This window comes from Anomaloglossus baeobatrachus, chromosome 6, assembly GCF_048569485.1.
Source record: "Anomaloglossus baeobatrachus isolate aAnoBae1 chromosome 6, aAnoBae1.hap1, whole genome shotgun sequence".
Taxonomy (NCBI): Eukaryota; Metazoa; Chordata; class Amphibia; order Anura; family Aromobatidae; genus Anomaloglossus; species Anomaloglossus baeobatrachus.
The window spans coordinates 239149783-239169474 of NC_134358.1; the positions used below are offsets into that span (position 1 = coordinate 239149783).

At 47.6% G+C, this 19692-nt stretch overlaps 1 protein-coding gene across 1 annotated transcript in view; it reads right to left on the reverse strand.

The window, feature by feature from the left end:
* TMEM14C (transmembrane protein 14C) overlaps positions 1-19692 on the reverse strand; it is a 425910-nt gene that overhangs the window by 119088 nt on the left and 287130 nt on the right. The gene's annotated exons all lie outside the window — the stretch shown is intronic.

Consider the following 19692-nt stretch of genomic DNA (forward strand, 5'->3'; position numbering starts at 1 on the left):
AATCTTGGGGGTCTCAGCTACCTCCGGTAGCTGAAACCCCCGAGATTTTTCGTCACTGGGGGGCGCTACAAGCTTTTTCCGGCCTGACGTCTCAAGACGTCGGAACAGAATAAGTACCCTGTTTTTCCGACGTCTTGAGACGTTAGGCCGTCGCTATGGGGTTAAAGCATGCGTTTTTGGCATTATTGTGAGGTCAAGAGGTTTCCTTTTGCCCTCACATCCAGCCCGACTTAAAAAAAAAGAGTCAAACAATAATTTAATTTTATTTTAAACATAAATATTAAATCTCAATAATCATTTTAGGAAAATTATCATTATAGTGTATGATTTAAAGCATGTATTTTTTTTCCTTTTTTTTTTTCACTTTTTCCTAGTCTTTGAATGTTCAAACTTTATTAGTAGTATCTTTGTATTGAAAACGCATCCCATTTTAAGCACTGAAAATGCATGTACAACGCGGTCAAAACGCGGCAAAAACGCAAGAAAAACGCTTGCGTATTTCCTGCGTTTATGTACTCAAAACCAAATTTGACAATGACAAATTCTGCCAGAGGATGCGTTCATTTCTGCAAGTTACAGAACGCAACGTGCTCATATAGCTTAAGGCTATGTGCCCACGTTGCGTTGTGTCCATGCAGAAATTTCTGCAGCGATTTGAACAGCGCTTCAAATCCTCAGACCCTGACCTGACTATGCCTGTATCTTACCCCTTTAGATCTTTTGAGCTGTCTTGACTACCCATGGTTAGCCCATGAGTAGAGACTCAGCGTCACAATATTCTAATGCACCGAAACGCAATATCCTTGTGTGCATGGGCCGATGATCAACTAAAACTGTAAAGCAGCAAAATGTTTTTGTACAATGCTAAATGTTCATATAAATCCTTTAAAGTATTTAATTACTTAGCTGAAACCTGAATGATTTTCTTGTTGTGAATGAGATTATCTGAATTCCTAATGTCTTAGAATTGCAGTGCTGGTAAGCGACAAGGTTTTTCTAAAGCCTCTGAATATGTTTAGCAACCATGTAATTAAAATCCAACACTTTGTATTGCATCAACTGCCCAGCTCCAATGTTCTCCAGGTTTTAGCGCCTGTTGAGAGCTAATTAACTGAACCACTTCTGTTCATAAGTCATAGTGGCTAGTTTATGGTGACATGTGGGATATTTTATGAAATCTAGTTATTCCGCAGTTTAAAACTAACATCAGTTCAGCTCAGTGGGGGGTATGCAAGGTAAAACCACTTAGACCGAGTCAAAATGGTTAAACTAGATGTCACAGGTGACAGACAGTCATGTGGCTTCTGGCAATTGAAGGTCACAGTGTCTGGCTGCACAAAATATTCCCTGACTTTCTATTATTCCTGCTTTCAGTATTCATTATACGAGGTAGCTTTCCTGCTAGGTTTTCATCACTTCCCCATAAGGACCCAGTGGAGCGCTCCTTCCGTCCAGCTGTTAATTATCAGTATTCCCCTTGTGCTTATGTAAGGGGTGGACGGACCCCTTACACGGAGGCGCAGTTTTCCCCCCCTGAAGATACCCCACGCTGGGGTAGTTAAAAATGTTAATTGTGTTTTACAGTGTTAACGGGTTTCCTCTCCCTAGATGTCAGGGTGGGACGGCTGTCCCCATAGGAACAGTACAGGAGAGAGGAGGAGCCGGACAGTCTAGGGGGAGGGTGAGAGGTTGCTAGTGTAAGAAGTCAGTTCTGCTGGGACGGGGGAGAAGGAGCAATGGGGGCAGAGTGTGGGGTCGATTGTGGCAGTTAGCCAGAGAGAGAGAAAAAGGAGAGTTTCCGGATCGGGAACCAGCAGTGTACAGGTGGGACCCGAAGAGGCTTAGCCGGCGAAGCAGAAGTGTGTGGGTCAATTCTGCAGTAACCGGAGTGTGAGCTTAGGTAAACGAGAGTAGCCGGGCAAGGCCCCTGAACAGAGAAAACAGGAACAGTTTCCCCGGCAGGAATTGTGATTTGACACTGCAAGATTTGTGTACCGAGACTGTTTTGAAGATATGTGTAATAAAATGCCTTTTGGTTCAGCTGATGCCTGTCTGCGGAGTTTTCCTGAGTCTGCCAGCATGCTCCTGCAAACATTCCCCTGTCCCAATAGTGACGGCTGGGCCGGGGGTTAGCCTGACACATGAAGCGGCCCTCGCAGCGACTCCTGAGGCGCCCCCGGCACCCCGTTACAAGTGGCGTAGTCGGCAGGATCCGGACTATCTGCGGAGGGTTCCGATCCAAGAATGTGAAGATCAAGTGGTGCCTAAGGCGTTGGACCAGTCGCAAGACGGCGCTAAGATGGCCGCTGTCTTCACGAGCACAGGGAGCGCGCGGAAAATTGGCGCCAAACGAAAAACCCTGAGCTGGCCGGCGAAGAAAAAGAAGTGCAGAGTGCGCCGCCCAAAGAGGGGAGGTGCTGGCCCCAAGATGCTGCTGAAGACTAGAGACGTGGGCGGCGTTACAGAAAAAAAGAGGCGTCGCCTATGCTGGGTCGACCTGGTGAGCGAGGCTAGGGATGGAGTGTATACAAGAGCGGGAAAAGAAGGCCCGCCTCCACCTTCCCCGGTGCATGTACAGGAAGCGGCCCTTGCAGCGACTCCTGAGGCGCCTCCGGCACCCCGTTACACTTAAATATGCCCATCTTCTCTGAACTGGTGCTGGTGATATTATTCACTTCATTGAAGCTCTGGTTGCAAGCAGATAGCTTACACTTATCTGTGGTACTTATCTGAAACTTTGCTGAACTTCTTTCTGAGTCATCTGTGGATAAGTAGTTCATACATTTTCCTCCTGTGTGTCCTCCTTGTGTCTTTCTTTAGTGTTTAGTGGGGTTGACAAAGAGCTCATCCCACCTGTTCCCTATTTAGGGTCCAACACTAGGGATACCTAGAGTCAGGTATCCAGCTTGGCGCATGGGTGAGGAATCTAGGGTGGGCAGGATACCCAGGGACTAGCGATTGGTTTGGTCAGTGGTCACCATCTCCCCCTTCCCTAGATGCAGGGTTCCCCTTCCCTTCCCTTTCGCCATTTGCTTGATACTCCCCCGCTGGTACAAAAAATAGACTGACATGCAATTTTTTGTTTGTTTTCCTCAAAAGGAAGGGAAAAAAAGTAGATTTTTTTTTTCTCATGGATCCTGTTGCTGCCTTGGCTCAACAGCTGCAGAGTCTGTCCCTGGAGGTAGCAGACCTTCGGATAACTGTTCAGCAGCAATGGCTAACTACTAATGTTGGGGAGTCTGCCAGACTGTCCTGATTTTTGTCTGTCTGCCAGCTACCATTGTATTGGATTCAGCCCTGTCCCTGCCTGTACCTGGTCCCAGATCCGTCCTGTCTATCGGCACCTGGTTCCAGCCCTATCCCTGCCTGTACCTGCTACCAGTCCGTCCTGCCTTGCTGGTGCTAGAGACTCTGCCTGTTCATCCTAGCCATGTCATCTGCCTTTCTAGTAACTTTGCCGGTCTGTCCTGCCCTGCTGGTGCTTGAGACTCTGCCTGTCCATCCTGCCTAATATAGAATAAAGTCTGGCTCACTCAGTTAATTGTTGGTGCCTCCGAGAAAAATTAGATTAGTGGCAAAAGGTAACTCGGGCACACAAGAATAAGAGTCTGAAACAATGATAATTGAACTTCAGTTCGCTTGTTTTATTGATGCAAAGGACCAAAAATTAAATCTGACGTATCGGCCTTCACATATAGGCCTTCCTCAGAGATAGTGTATGATGCAAATTTACAGAAAGGAAAAGACACAGTTAGTACATATATAGAAAAACATATAACATATATGTCTTGCGATATGAAAATCTCATTTGAAGAAATAAACTAGCATCAACAAGCATATAGACACTGATATTAGGTTCTCAAAGAAAATTTAGACATAAGAAACATTATATCACAATGCTCTGTCACTGAAACGGTATGTATAAGAGAAGGTTTATAACATCTGAGAAGAGGACCACCCTAACTGTGATCAATGTAAAAGACATAGGACATACCTATACGGATATGAGAGAAAATATGCATTCGAGTAGCTACTCAAATAGACGGAGACTTCATGATCTACACGACTGCCTAAAATAGACAAGTTAGAGAATACTAGAACCGGCTATAATGTAGAATAGAAGGTATGGGAAACGTAAGAGACTAGGATACGAGCAGAAATGAGATATAGGGGAGCAGAGATGTGCTAGACACAGAGAAGGAAAATAGTTACCATGAGACAAGGAAGAGAGAGAATAAAGATGATATAGGATAGAAAGAACAAGAAAGAGGGAGAAAGGGGACAAGAGAAAGAGGAAAAAGAAGAAAAGAAAGAGGTAAGAAAGATAGAGAGGAAGGAGAAAAAGAAGAAAAAGGCACTGTCTTCCACCACTGAAAGAAAAGTGACGAAAATACCTTTGTAAACATCAAAGAACTGGTAGGTTGCGCACAGGTAATGTGAAAATAGCTGACTGGAGGAATCGGTTATGAAATGCTATGGAGAGGGAGGAAAGGTTTGCAGAGTATGATAACTATTGAACTTTATTATACAGGTATGGAGGACTAAGTGTGACTGCTATAGATATGTACATACCTAATCAAATAGTATGTGATAAGAGCAGGGCTGCCAAAATGACATGTGTTTTTCCACAAGTATCAGAACGCTGGACTGGAAACTAATGTGATCTATGAACATGAAAATTAGTTACTATATTAGCACTATCATCGTGAATGGGGAGAGCATATGGCATAGCGAGAGTACACATACCACTTAATCGGACTAGTGTGAAAAATCCTTTTATTTTATGGAAGTCAGGCCAGTACCCGAAGGGTGTAAGAAGCCTAATGTTATCGTCTGTGGATACCTAAAAATATGGGGATATAAGTCTATCAATGGGACTATAAGCACAAAAACAAACTTGTTATAAAAGATAACAAACCTTAATCCTATTGGATAGTAAGCCCAGACAATTCTGAGTCAGGGGATAATGTGACTGGAAGGACGGGATGGATTCCTGAGAGGGTAAGGCAAAGAATGAATTGAAAAGACAGATCATAGCCAGTATGACAAGAGAAGACCGATATATACCTTGTAATGGAGAGACTCCGGTGTGACAATCGATACCCGTGTGTTACCTGCGGTGCACATGACAGCAGGAAGTGAGGTCTATTTAAAGGTGCTTAATTGCTTAACCAGGGCCACCTGTAGGGGAAATCCAGGACCGGACCGTGGAACGCCGGAAGCCGTGCGCCGAGAGACCACAGGAGTCAATCCGCGCATGCGCCAGCAGCGGCCACAGCCGGTCCCATGTGCGTAACTGGTGATGCGACGCACATGTGATCCGAAAGTGAGGTATTGAACCGCATTCGTGGACCGCATGGATCACGCATGCGCAGAAGGGCCAACAGGCCGATCGGCGCATGCGTAAGCAGCAGTCACGAAGTGAGAGTGATCAGTGGGAAGGGTGGGCCGGGTGCGAGCGCAGACCGGCCGGAGATGCGGCCGAGACCGCGCACGCGCGGGCACACTGTCATCCAAGAGATATATGGTGGATGTTGCCGACAGGAAATTCAGTGCCATGATGAAACCGTGAATGAACTACAGCGCCTGAAAGATAAAAAGAAACATATAATGATAAATGAGAATCTATGTGGGAAACATAAAAAAGCATCTATAGAGGGGTACGTTAAAATAATTAATTAATAATTAATACAAAGGAGGAATACCATCTGAACCAGGATTATTCCTCAGAAAAAGAAAAGAGAGAAAAAAAGAATCAGAAGGCTAGGATAAAGAATAGAAGGATCAGACTAAAATGAGAGTATATAGAAGCATGTAAGATCAGAAAAGAATTTTTAATAAAAAATCTCATTCGCGATTCAAACCCAACGGCTCTAACGTCTGTAGTGTATAAATCCAGTATGCCTCGCGCTCCTTTAGCCTCTGTATTCTGTTACCCCCCCCTCCTAGGTGGAGGTACCTGTTCCAAAACCTGGTATCGTAACTGTGCCACAGTGTGACCAGCTTGTATAAAGTGAGCGGGAATGGGTAGGAGTGTCTGCTTGCACCTAATTGTTGATTTATGTTTACTGATGCGGTCTCGGATATGTTGGGTCGTCTCCCCAACATATCCGAGACCGCAAGGACATTTTATCAGATAGACTACGAATGTTGAGTCACAAGTGAAAAAGTTTTTGATTTGAAAAATTCGTCCAGTCCGGGGATGAGTGAAGGTGCTGCTTTTTGTGATATTGGAACATTGGATGCAATGTAGGCACGGATAATTGCCTGTCCGGGCTGTTTGTAATGTCATCTGTCGTTTTTGTCGCACAAGAGAACCAATATCAGCCCGTACTAACGTATCCCTCAGATTTTTTGGGCGTTTGTTGCAAAAGAGAGGTCTATTATTAAATTCAGGAATGTTAGGATAGGCTTGGCCTAAAAGCGTCCAATGTTTAAGAATGACACTCTTCACCTGCGCCTGAAAGGGATGATAAGTAGCTACAAAAGTAGCTCTAGGACCTGGTTGACTAGGCTGTCTAGCGATGGGTTCTGGTGCGGCAACCCGCTGTGGGTAACCCTAGCAGCAAACTTATCACTCATCTCAGCCCTGCGCCTTTCTCTTAGGTCAGGATCTGACACTATCCGGTCGACTCGTTTGATCTGGGAAGCTGGAAGTGCCCGCTTAATATGACTCGGATGGGCACTGTTGAAGTGCAGCAAACTATTTCTGTCAGTGGGTTTGGTATATAAATCAGTTGAAATAACACCACTAGGGGATTTCAAGATGAGTACATCAAGGAAATTAATCTTCTGTAAATCAAAGTGCAAGGTGAAGCTCAGGTTGGGTAGACAGCTGTTAAGGTCAGAATAGAATGCATTTAGACGAGAGGAATCACCATGCCATATCATGAAGATATCGTCTATGTATCTCCGCCATGTGACAACATGCGACGAGAACATAGGGTGAGGATAGACAAAGGTGTCCTCAAAGTGCGCCATAAAGATATTGGCGTATGGGGGCGCTACATTTGATCCCATCGCGGTCCCTTGAATTTGTAAGTAGAATTGATCTTGAAAAAGAAAAAAATTGTTATTTAATACTATTGTTAAAAGGTCAATGACCAACTTTCTTTGGTGAGTAGATAATGTGTCTTGCTGTTCTAGGAAAAGATTAACCGCCTCAATGCCTTGTTGGTGATTAATACTTGTGTAAAGACTTGTAACGTCTAGAGTAACCAGAATGTCATCACCAGAAATGTTATTAGTTGTTCTCAGGAGGTGCAGAAAATCATTCGTGTCCTTGATGTATGATTTAATAGATGGTACAAAGGGGTTCAGAATTTTCTCAAGTGTAATGGCCAGGGGTGATAGAATTGAGTCTGTGGAAGCCACAATGGGGCGTCCAGGTGGTTGATTCAAATTTTTGTGAATTTTTGGTAAAGTATAAAATACCGGTGTGATGGGGGACTCTTTTACCAAAAATTCAGACAGTTTTTTATCCAAGGTACCCAGATGTATATGCTCCGTGATCAGGTTTTTAATGAGTTCCCTAATCCTAGGTGTTGGATCACGCGTGTTGGAACAGGTACCTCCACCTAGGAGGGGGGGTAACAGAATACAGAGGCTAAAGGAGCGCGAGGCATACTGGATTTATACACTACAGACGTTAGAGCCGTTGGGTTTGAATCGCGAATATGAGATTTTTTTATTAAAAATTCTTTTCTGATCTTACATGCTTCTATATACTCTCATTTTAGTCTGATCCTTCTATTCTTTATCCTAGCCTTCTGATTCTTTTTTTCTCTCTTTTCTTTTTCTGAGGAATAATCCTGGTTCAGATGGTATTCCTCCTTTGTATTAATTATTAATTAATTATTTTAACGTACCCCTCTATAGATGCTTTTTTATGTGTCCCACATAGATTCTCATTTATCATTATATGTTTCTTTTTATCTTTCAGGCGCTGTAGTTCATTCACGGTTTCATCATGGCACTGAATTTCCTGTCGGCAACACCCACCATATATCTCTTGGATGACAGTGTGCCCGCGCGTGCGCGGTCTCGGCCGCATCTCCGGCCGGTCTGCGCTCGCACCCGGCCCACCCTTCCCACTGATCACTCTCACTTCGTGACTGCTGCTTACGCATGCGCCGATCGGCCTGTTGGCCCTTCTGCGCATGCGTGATCCATGCGGTCCACGAATGCGGTTCAATACCTCACTTCCGGATCACATGTGCGTCGCATCACCAGTTACGCACATGGGACCGGCTGTGGCCGCTGCTGGCGCATGCGCGGATTGACTCCTGTGGTCTCTCGGCGCACGGCTTCCGGCGTTCCACGGTCCGGTCCTGGATTTCCCCTACAGGTGGCCCTGGTTAAGCAATTAAGCACCTTTAAATAGACCTCACTTCCTGCTGTCATGTGCACCGCAGGTAACACACGGGTATCGATTGTCACACCGGAGTCTCTCCATTACAAGGTATATATCGGTCTTCTCTTGTCATACTGGCTATGATCTGTCTTTTCAATTCATTCTTTGCCTTACCCTCTCAGGAATCCATCCCGTCCTTCCAGTCACATTATCCCCTGACTCAGAATTGTCTGGGCCCACTATCCAATAGGATTAAGGTTTGTTATCTTTTATAACAAGTTTGTTTTTGTGCTTATAGTCCCATTGATAGACTTATATCCCCATATTTTTAGGTATCCACAGACGATAACATTAGGCTTCTTACACCCTTCGGGTACTGGCCTGACTTCCATAAAATAAAAGGATTTTTCACACTAGTCCGATTAAGTGGTATGTGTACTCTCGCTATGCCATATGCTCTCCCCATTCACGATGATAGTGCTAATATAGTAACTAATTTTCATGTTCATAGATCACATTAGTTTCCAGTCCAGCGTTCTGATACTTGTGGAAAAACACATGTCTTATCACATACTATTTGATTAGGTATGTACATATCTATAGCAGTCACACTTAGTCCTCCATACCTGTATAATAAAGTTCAATAGTTATCATACTCTGCAAACCTTTCCTCCCTCTCCATAGCATTTCATAACCGATTCCTCCAGTCAGCTATTTTCACATTACCTGTGCGCAACCTACCGGTTCTTTGATGTTTACAAAGGTATTTTCGTCACTTTTCTTTCAGTGGTGGAAGACAGTGCCTTTTTCTTCTTTTTCTCCTTCCTCTCTATCTTTCTTACCTCTTTCTTTTCTTCTTTTTCCTCTTTCTCTTGTCCCCTTTCTCCCTCTTTCTTGTTCTTTCTATCCTATATCATCTTTATTCTCTCTCTTCCTTGTCTCATGGTAACTATTTTCCTTCTTTGTGTCTAGCACATCTCTGCTCCCCTATATCTCATTTCTGCTCGTATCCTAGTCTCTTACGTTTCCCATACCTTCTATTCTACATTATAGCCGGTTCTAGTATTCTCTAACTTGTCTATTTTAGGCAGTCGTGTAGATCATGAAGTCTCCGTCTATTTGAGTAGCTACTCGAATGCATATTTTCTCTCATATCCGTATAGGTATGTCCTATGTCTTTTACATTGATCACAGTTAGGGTGGTCCTCTTCTCAGATGTTATAAACCTTCTCTTATACATACCGTTTCAGTGACAGAGCATTGTGATATAATGTTTCTTATGTCTAAAATTTCTTTGAGAACCTAATATCAGTGTCTATATGCTTGTTGATGCTAGTTTATTTCTTCAAATGAGATTTTCATATCGCAAGACATATATGTTATATGTTTTTCTATATATGTACTAACTGTGTCTTTTCCTTTCTGTAAATTTGCATCATACACTATCTCTGAGGAAGGCCTATATGTGAAGGCCGATACGTCAGATTTAATTTTTGGTCCTTTGCATCAATAAAACAAGCGAACTGAAGTTCAATTATCATTGTTTCAGACTCTCATTCTTGTGTGCCCGAGTTACCTTTTGCCACTAATCTAATTTTTCTCGGAGGCACCAACAATTAACTGAATGAGCCCGAGTTACCTTTTGCCACTGTCCATCCTGCCTGTCCTGTCTGCCTTGAGCCACCCTGGTGGTCCCTGTCTGCTCCTGTGTCCGCCCCTGTCCTAGGGGTCAGCTGCCACAGTCCTGGTCCTCTACCCTACGTTAAGGTAGGCTTGGAGTTCCCCTGTTGTCCAGTGGGTACACTTTCTCTCGCTGCAGCACCATCTCCAGCGGCGAGCATTACAGACACCCAGCCATGGGAAGCATTATGGGCATGTGCGGACGTATGCGTCTAGCACTGCAGTGTAAATGCATGCGTCCTGTGTCCCCTGCACAATCTATGAAGATTGCGCATAATCCATGTGCACCATGCTTTTTTGAACTCAGAGGTTTGGATGCTGAAATTTTGATCCAAATCGGTGCGTTCAAAAATGCTGCATGTCACTTCTTTCGTGCACTTTGGATGCAGCTCCCACTCAGTCTATGGGAGAGGCAGCATCCAGAGCGCATGAAATCGGCATCTATTCTGCAGACACACTGCATTCATTACGCAGTGTTTCTGCAGCGATTTGAAGCGCACATGTGCTGTCAAATCACTGCAGAATATTCAGCATGTACGTGCGCACATAGCCTATGTCACGCTCCCCGGGTCCTCGGCTCCCCTTCCCGGGTCCTCTGTTCCGCTCCCCGGGTCCTCAGCCCCGCTCCCCGGCTCACCTGCCACGCTCCCCGCTCTCCAGCCTCCGGTGCCCGTCCTTCCCAGGCCCCCTGGTCTCCGATCCCGGCGCCCGACGGCTTCCCAGGCCCTGGCCGGCTCCCCTGCGTCCTCCTCTCAGCTTCCTTCCCTGGCTTCTGGCACCCGGGCCGCGCGCATGCGCATTAGGGCGCGCGCGCGGTCACTGACCCTTTCTTAAAGGGCCAGCGTCCATTAACAGGAAATGAGGCTAATCAGGTACAGGGTATAAAGGGGTTTATTGTCCAAGGGGGCGGGGCCTGATCTTCGTGTTTCCTAAGCTAGGAGTCAGGTCTCCTGGTGTCTCTGTGCATATACTCACCTATCTCTCTTGTAGAGCCGTGTCTGCCTCGCCATCCAGTCCTGCCGTATCCTGAACCCCGAACGCTGTCCATCTGCCATCCTGACAGTCCGCACCATCCCGGATCCCTGCGGTGACTCGTCATCTCGCTCCAAAGGTTCCGGACCCCGCCTGACATCATCTCGGCTTCCGAACCTGAGCTGCGTCACCCGGACTACCACCCGTGACTCCGTGGTCCCAGGGACTTCTCCGCTATACTCGTGTGCACGGACTGTTCTGCTGTTTATAGTGTTCCAGCTACCGGACTCTTTACTACCATCTAGGAGTTCGGCCCAGTGGATCCACCTCCTGGGTCTGCCCGTCCACCTGGCCGTGACAGTAAGATCAGGCCATGGATCCCGCTGCAGCACTAGCAGCCGTACAGGAGGAACTCCAACGCCAGCGTGAAGTCCAGACCCGCATGCTGCAATTCATGTCTTCTGTGGACGCTCGCCTGAACACGCTACAAGCGGCAGTTATGACTTCAACATCCCGGGCTTCCACTAGTCAATCCACGGATCCAGCTCCTGTGGCGACTTCTTCAGATACCACCAGACTTCGGTTGGCTTCACCACCCCGGTACGCCGGAGACCCCAAGACCTGCAGGGGATTCTTAAACCAATGCTCCCTCCATTTCACGCAGCTGCCGCATTTGTTTGCCTCCGACCAAGCCAAGGTCGCCTTCATCATGTCCCATCTAGAGGGTGAGGCACTGGCGTGGATGAACCCCTTGTGGGAGAAGGGGGATCCTGTGACCACGAACATCCAGGACTTCCTGCAGGCATTCCGTGGTACCTTTGATGAGCCCGGACGCGCCTCCGCGTCTGCTTCGTCTCTTCTCCGGTTACGTCAGGGGACTCTGACGGTGGGTCAATACGCGATCCGGTTTCGCACCCTGGCCTCAGAACTCGGGTGGAACAACGAGGCCCTAACCGCCGCCTTCTGGGAAGGACTCTCAGGGCGAATTAAAGACGAGCTGGCGGGTCGTGACGTACCGACCACCCTGGATGCCCTGATTGCCCTAGCGACTCGAGTGGACATTCGCTTTCAGGAGCGATCCAAGGAAGTGTCCCGTGAGAGACGTCCGGTACGGCATTCCTCTCCTCTGCAGAAACCCTCCGTACTTCAGTCATCGACAGCTGGGGCTCCCGTCCACGAGCCCATGCAGATCGACCGAGTGCGTCAGTCTGAACAACGTCGAGCAGAGCGGCTCGCCAAGGGTCTCTGCTTTTACTGCGGTGAGGGCACACACCTGCTACGCTCCTGTCCAGAGAGGCCGGGAAACTCCAAAGCCTAGGGTTGGTAGGAGAGGCCACCCTAGGTGCTGGGACTCTCTCTGACCCGGTTACATGGACAGTGCAAGTGACAACGGGAGAGACGCGGTTCACGGCTGATGCCTACCTCGATTCCGGGGCAGCAGGCAATTTCATCCAGCAGGCCACGGTGGACAAGTACCGGGTGCCTGTTATTCCACTCGACAAGCCCCTAGTGATTGCCTCGGTGGATGGGAGACCCCTCTCTGACACCATCTCCTGGATCACCAGGCCGGTCGAACTGCGTATCGGTGCCCTTCACACCGAGAACATCGCCTTCTACGTCCTCCCACACATGTCCCACCAGATCCTGCTGGGACTTCCATGGTTGCGGACACACGAACCATCAGTTAGCTGGGGCACTGGCGAAATCACCCGATGGGGCTCTTCGTGTCATGAGAAGTGCCTAAAGTCCATACAACCCATCCGACGACCTCCGGTTCCAGAGAACCTACCGGGGCTGCCCTCGGCCTATTGGTCCTTTGCAGATGTCTTTGATAAAAAGGAATCCGAGGTACTGCCGCCACATCGTCCATACGATTGTGCCATCGACCTGCTCCCAGGAACAACACCACCACGAGGACGGATATATCCTTTATCTCCAGCCGAAACAAGGGCCATGTCTGCTTACATCTCAGAGAGCCTGGCAAGGGGGTTCATTCGGAGATCCTCCTCTCCTGCTGGAGCAGGTTTCTTCTTTGTCAAGAAGAAAGAGGGCGACTTACGCCCATGCATAGACTACCGGGGTTTGAATCAAATCACCGTAAAAAACAAGTACCCTCTGCCGCTCATTCCCGAATTGTTTGACCGGCTTAGAGGAGCTCGTGTGTTCACCAAGCTGGATCTTCGGGGTGCTTACAATCTGGTACGCATCCGCTCTGGTGACGAATGGAAAACCGCGTTCAATACGCGCGATGGACATTATGAATACTGCGTGATGCCCTTCGGCCTGTGTAACGCTCCTGCCGTCTTTCAAGAACTGGTGAACGACGTGTTCCGGGACCTTTTCTACATCTGTGTGGTAGTGTATCTAGATGACATCCTTGTCTTCTCTCCGGACCTCCAAACCCACAGAGAAAACGTACAGCTGGTTCTACAAAGACTGAGAGAGAATCGTCTGTACGCAAAGTATGAGAAGTGTGTCTTTGAGCAGTCTTCTCTCCCCTTTCTGGGGTACATCATCTCTGATACTGGACTGCAGATGGATCCCAAGAAGGTCTCCGCCATTCTCAACTGGCCTCCTCCTTCTGGACTGAAGGCAATCCAACGCTTCCTGGGATTCGCCAACTACTACCGCCAGTTTATCCCTCACTTCTCTGCCTTGACTGCTCCTCTCTCCGCTTTGACTAAGAAGGAGGCTAATCCAAAGGACTGGTCACCTGCGGCTGACGCCGCGTTTGGCTCTCTGAAGCGGGCTTTTGCTTCCTCTCCTGTACTCCACCGTCCGGAGTTAAACCGCCAGTTCACCTTGGAGGTGGATGCCTCCTCCTCAGGAGCCGGAGCAGTGCTCATGCAAAAGTCCTCCTCCGGGAAGATGGTGACTTGCGGATTCTTCTCCAAGGGCTTCTCAGCGCCTGAACGCAACTACACCATCGGTGATCGAGAGCTCTTGGCAGTCAAACTGGCTTTGGAGGAATGGCGCTACCTCCTGGAAGGTGCAGTGTACCCCGTGATTATTTACACGGACCACAAGAACTTGGAATACCTACGGTCCGCTCAGCGTCTGAACCCACGGCAAGCCAGGTGGTCCCTATTCTTTGCCAGGTTTGATTTCCAGCTTCACTTCCGACCCGCGGACAAGAATGTACGCGCTGATGCCTTGTCCAGGTCTTTCATGCCCATGGAGCAGGAGGAAGAGACTACCCAACCCATCATTTGTCCTAGTAAAATCATTCCAGTGGCCCCTGTCACCCTGGCCCAGATACCGCCCGGGAAGACCTATGTCTCCGAGGTAGACAGGAAAAAAGTGTTACACTGGGGTCATGCCTCGAAAACAGCCGGTCATGCTGGTCAGAAAAAGACATGGGGTGCGATTGTACATCATTATTGGTGGCCATCCCTTCGCACGGACGTCGCTGCTTTTGTATCCGCCTGTTCCTCTTGTGCCAGGAACAAGACGCCCAAACACCTCCCATATGGCCGTCTTCTGCCTCTGCCGATACCCTCAGTTCCGTGGCAACACATAGCAATGGACTTTATTACGGACTTGCCATTGTCCTCCGGACACACAGTCATATGGGTCGTGGTGGACCGGTTCTCTAAAATGGCCCATTTCGTCCCTATGGCTGGACTGCCCTCTGCTCAGGAACTCGCGGACGCCTATATACAACACATCTTCCGCTTGCATGGCTTTCCATTACACATCGTATCCGACAGAGGAACTCAGTTCACCTCCCGCTTCTGGAGGGCTCTCTGTAAACATCTGGGAGTGACTCTGGACTTTTCATCTGCATACCATCCTCAGTCTAATGGCCAGGTAGAGAGGGTCAATCAAATCTTGACCTCTTTCTTACGTCACTATGTTAACGCCCATCACGACGACTGGTCCGCTCTTCTTCCTTGGGCTGAATTCTCCCACAACCACCACATCAGTGAGTCGTCCTCCAGCTCTCCCTTCCTTGTCGTTTACGGACTTCAGCCTTCCATCCCATTGCCTGTATCCCCTTCTTCGGATGTCCCTGCTGCAGATACAGTAGCCCGTGACTTTGCAACCATTTGGGACTCTGTCAAAGCGTCCCTTGGGCGTGCTTCCCTGCGGATGAAAAGACACGCAGACAAGAAACGTCTGGACCCTCCGTGTTTCTCTCCTGGAGATCTCGTCTGGCTTGCTTCCCAGTACGTCCGCCTGAAGATACCATCATACAAGCTGGGTCCTCGCTACATTGGGCCGTTTAAAGTCCTCAACAAGATCAATGAGGTCTCCTACAAGCTACAGCTCCCGGCCACGATGAGGATACCCAACTCATTCCACGTCTCCCTGCTCAAGCCGGTTGTCCTTGGTCCCTTCTCCGCTGCTGCCAGTCCGGCTCCTCCACCTATTGCCGATGACGACATCTATGCGGTAAGGGATATCGTGGCCATGAAGACCGTTCGAGGTCGACAGTTCTTCCTGGTGGACTGGGAGGGGTATGGTCCTGAGGATAGGTCCTGGGAGCCCAGGGAGAACGTGGGCACTCCTCTGATCCGTGCCTTCATGTCCCGGTTGCGGGGAGGGGGGCGTGGGGGGGGGGGTACTGTCACGCTCCCCGGGTCCTCGGCTCCCCTTCCCGGGTCCTCTGTTCCGCTCCCCGGGTCCTCAGCCCCGCTCCCCGGCTCACCTGCCACGCTCCCCGCTCTCCAGCCTCCGGTGCCCGTCCTTCCCAGGCCCCCTGATCTCCGATCCCGGCGCCCGACGGCTTCCCAGGCCCTGGCCGGCTCCCCTGCGTCCTCCTCTCAGCTTCCTTCCCTGGCTTCTGGCACCCGGGCCGCGCGCATGCGCATTAGGGCGCGCGGTCACTGACCCTTTCTTAAAGGGCCAGCGTCCATTAACAGGAAATGAGGCTAATCAGGTACAGGGTATAAAGGGGTTTATTGTCCAAGGGGGCGGGGCCTGATCTTCGTGTTTCCTAAGCTAGGAGTCAGGTCTCCTGGTGTCTCTGTGCATATACTCACCTATCTCTCTTGTAGAGCCGTGTCTGCCTCGCCATCCAGTCCTGCCGTATCCTGAACCCCGAACGCTGTCCATCTGCCATCCTGACAGTCCGCACCATCCCGGATCCCTGCGGTGACTCGTCATCTCGCTCCAAAGGTTCCGGACCCCGCCTGACATCATCTCGGCTTCCGAACCTGAGCTGCGTCACCCGGACTACCACACGTGACTCCGTGGTCCCAGGGACTTCTCCGCTATACTCGTGTGCACGGACTGTTCTGCTGTTTATAGTGTTCCAGCTACCGGACTCTTTACTACCATCTAGGAGTTCGGCCCAGTGGATCCACCTCCTGGGTCTGCCCGTCCACCTGGCCGTGACAGCCTATAAATGAAATGCCCAACTCAGTGAAAAGTGGGCCACACCCTATTTGTACTGGGTACAAGAGACTAAAGCAAAACCAAAAAGCAGGAGTATGAGTTTGCATTCAGGCAAATTATGTACTATTGGTTTTTACTTATTTATTGCAGGGTATATGTTCATATTTTTTTTTATTTTTCATTTTATTCGTTTAATGGCCAGTGTGAACATGCTCTTATAATTTGCATGTACAGTACAGACCAAAAGTTTGGACACAACTCTTCATTCAAATTGTTTTCTTTATTTTAATGACTCTAAAAATTGTAGATTCACATTGGAGGCATCAAAACTATGAATTAAAACATGTGGAATGAAATACTTACAAAAGTGTGAAACAACTGAAAATATGTCTTATATTCTAGGTTCTTCAAAGTAGCACCTTTTGCTTTCATTACTACTTTTCACACTCTTGGCATTCTCTTGTTAAGCTTCAAGAGGTAGTCACCGGAAATGGTTTTCCAACAGTCTTGAAGTAGTTCCCAGAGATGCTTTGCACTTGTTGGCCCTTTTGCCTTCCCTCTGCGGTCCAGCTCACCCCAAACCATCTTGATTGGGTTCAGGTCTGGTGACTGTGAAGGCCAGGTCATCTGGCGTAGCACCCCATCACTCTCCTTCTTAGTCAAATAGCCCTTACACAGCCTGGAGGTGTGTTTGGGGTCATTGTCCTGTTGAAAAATAAATTATGGTCCAACTAAATGCAAACCGGATAGAATAGCACGCCGCTGCATGATGCTGTGGTAGCCATGCTGGTTCAGTATGCCTTCAATTTTGAATAAATCCCCAACAGTGTCACCAGCAAATCACCCTCACACCATCACACCTCCTCCTCCATGCTTCACGGTGTGAACCAGCCATGTAGAGTCCATCCGTTCACCTTTTCTACAAAGACACGGTGGTTGGATCCAAAGATCTCAAATTTGGACTCATCAGACCAAAGCACAGATTTCCACTGGTCTAATGTCCATTCCTTGTGTTCTTTAGCCCAAACAAGTCTCTTCTGCTTGTTGCCTGTCCTTAGCAGTGGTTTTCTAGCAGCTATTTTACCATGAAGGCCTGCTGCACAGAGTCTCCTCTTAACAGTTGTTCTAGAGATGAGAAGTATGTCCAAACTTTTGGTCTGTACTGTATACCAACTCATGCTAAGGCTCATTCTTTTGAGGCAATATTCACTACTCACAAAAAGTTAGGGATATTTCGCTTTTGGGTGTAAATTTATGTAAAACCTAAAAAGTTCACGCTACAGTGATATTTTATCATGCAAGTACGGCATTTAGGTAGAAGCATGTAATGGCGATTTCCTCATCTCAAACAATTTATTGAAACAAAAGCCAACTACAGTGGTGGGTATACCCCCCGAAAAATGTAAATGTCTCAGTAACTTGTTATGTAGCCTTGGACATCAATTAGGCTGTGTCCGCACTTTCCGTTTTCACCTGCGTTTCACCTGCTTTTCTGCAGCGTTTTGAACTGCATCATTTTCATGCCAAAATGTATGTGTTTTGATTTTCCAGCAAAGTCTATGGGAAAAGTGGTTTTCTTGTCCGCACTTTGCAGTTCATAATGCTGCGTTTAATTTGCATAATTTTGGGCAAAAACTCTGCGTTCAAAGAAGCAGCATGTCAATTGTTTTTGCCATTTGGGCTGCGTTTTGCTAACATTGAAGTCAATGAGAAGTTGTAAAAAGCAAGAAACATCAATATTCCAGCTTTTTACATGCTTTTTGGCTGCAGAAAGCATGCGTTTCTGACATCAAAATAATGGAATGATATGTCCCTTTACACACACATAGTCCGACAATTAAATTAATGAAAAATAATAATTTCTTGGAATTTTAGCGATAAATAGTATAAAACCGCTATAATTATATTAAATACAACTATTTTCGTTATCATTTAAATAATTATATTTATTTCCCTTTTTTTTTTCCTTTTTACATAGTGTTTGTATGTCAAAACTTTATTTAGTAGTGTCTTTGTAATCAAAATGCATCTGACTTTAATGGAAACGCAGGTAAAAAGCACTAAAAATGCGGCTAAAACGCGGTAAAAAACGCACACGTATTTACTGCGATTTTATGGTCAAAAGCAACTTTGGCAAAAGCAATTTCTGCCAGAGGGTGCGTTTAGAACTGCAACTAGGACGACGCAAAGTGTGGACACAGCCTTACAGCTTCACAACAATGTCTCATTTTGTCCACAAGTCGAGCTGTTGAAGCATGGCATCCCACTATTGTTGAAGTGTGGCCCTCATGTCATTAAGGTCATCTGCAGAACAGAGTTACAAACCTGTACATGGTGGCTTAGTTGATCCCATATGTTTTTTACAGGATTCAGGTCTGGAGCAAGTGTAGGCAGCTTTATTTGAGGTACCCCGGTCTCCAGCAGCCGTTCCCTAATGATGCGATTTCTATTAGCTGGATCATTGCCGTCCATGAAAGATGAATTAGGCCTGTGTTGTTCATGCAGAGGAACAATGACTGGATTAATTAAGTCACTCTACTATTCACAAAGTGTAGGGCAGTTCTGTATTTACTAGACCCACCTGCCGACACTGTAACACCACCACTAAAGGCTCATCTGGCAACAATGGTGGCTGATATATAGTGCTCTCCTTAGCATCTCTAACATCGTTGGCGACCATCATTTCTACTCCGTGTGAATTGACTTTTATTAGTGAACAGCCCTGAGGCCCATTGGTCCCTCATCCAGTAAGACAATGATGCCTATGCCTGGTGGTGTGGTCACCCTTGCAGGTCATCTAGCATGCAGACCACGCTCATTCTAATAGTTTCAAGTTGTCTGACATGACACTTAGCTAGCTGCCTTTTAGCTCCCATAAATGTGCTTGCAGTTGTGTGGCACTCATTATTCAGTTACAAATGGTGTTGCTCAGAAAGAAGAGGTCATTAGTGTGGGGTGTGGTCAAAGGACATCCACTTCTCTGCCTTTCTGTTACTCTTAGGCTGCTTTCACACATCCGTTTTTTGCTACGCGGCACAATACGGCGCTTTGCAGAAAAAAAGCAACCGTTTTTTTTTTGTCACTGGTTGCGTTTTTTCCGCATAGACTTGCATTAGTGCTGTATTGTGCCGCATGGCCTTGCGTTGCGTCCAGACTTTGCCGGATGCGGCATATTTAGCCCATGCGGCGGCTGGATGGAACGTTGCCTGGCATGGTTTTTTGTGCGGCAAAAAAACCGCATCGCGCCGATGCGGCGCGATTTACAATGCAAGCCTATGGACGCCGGATGCGTCGTCCTGCGGCAAAAACCGCATCCGGCGGCCTGATGCGGTTTTTTGCACTGCGCA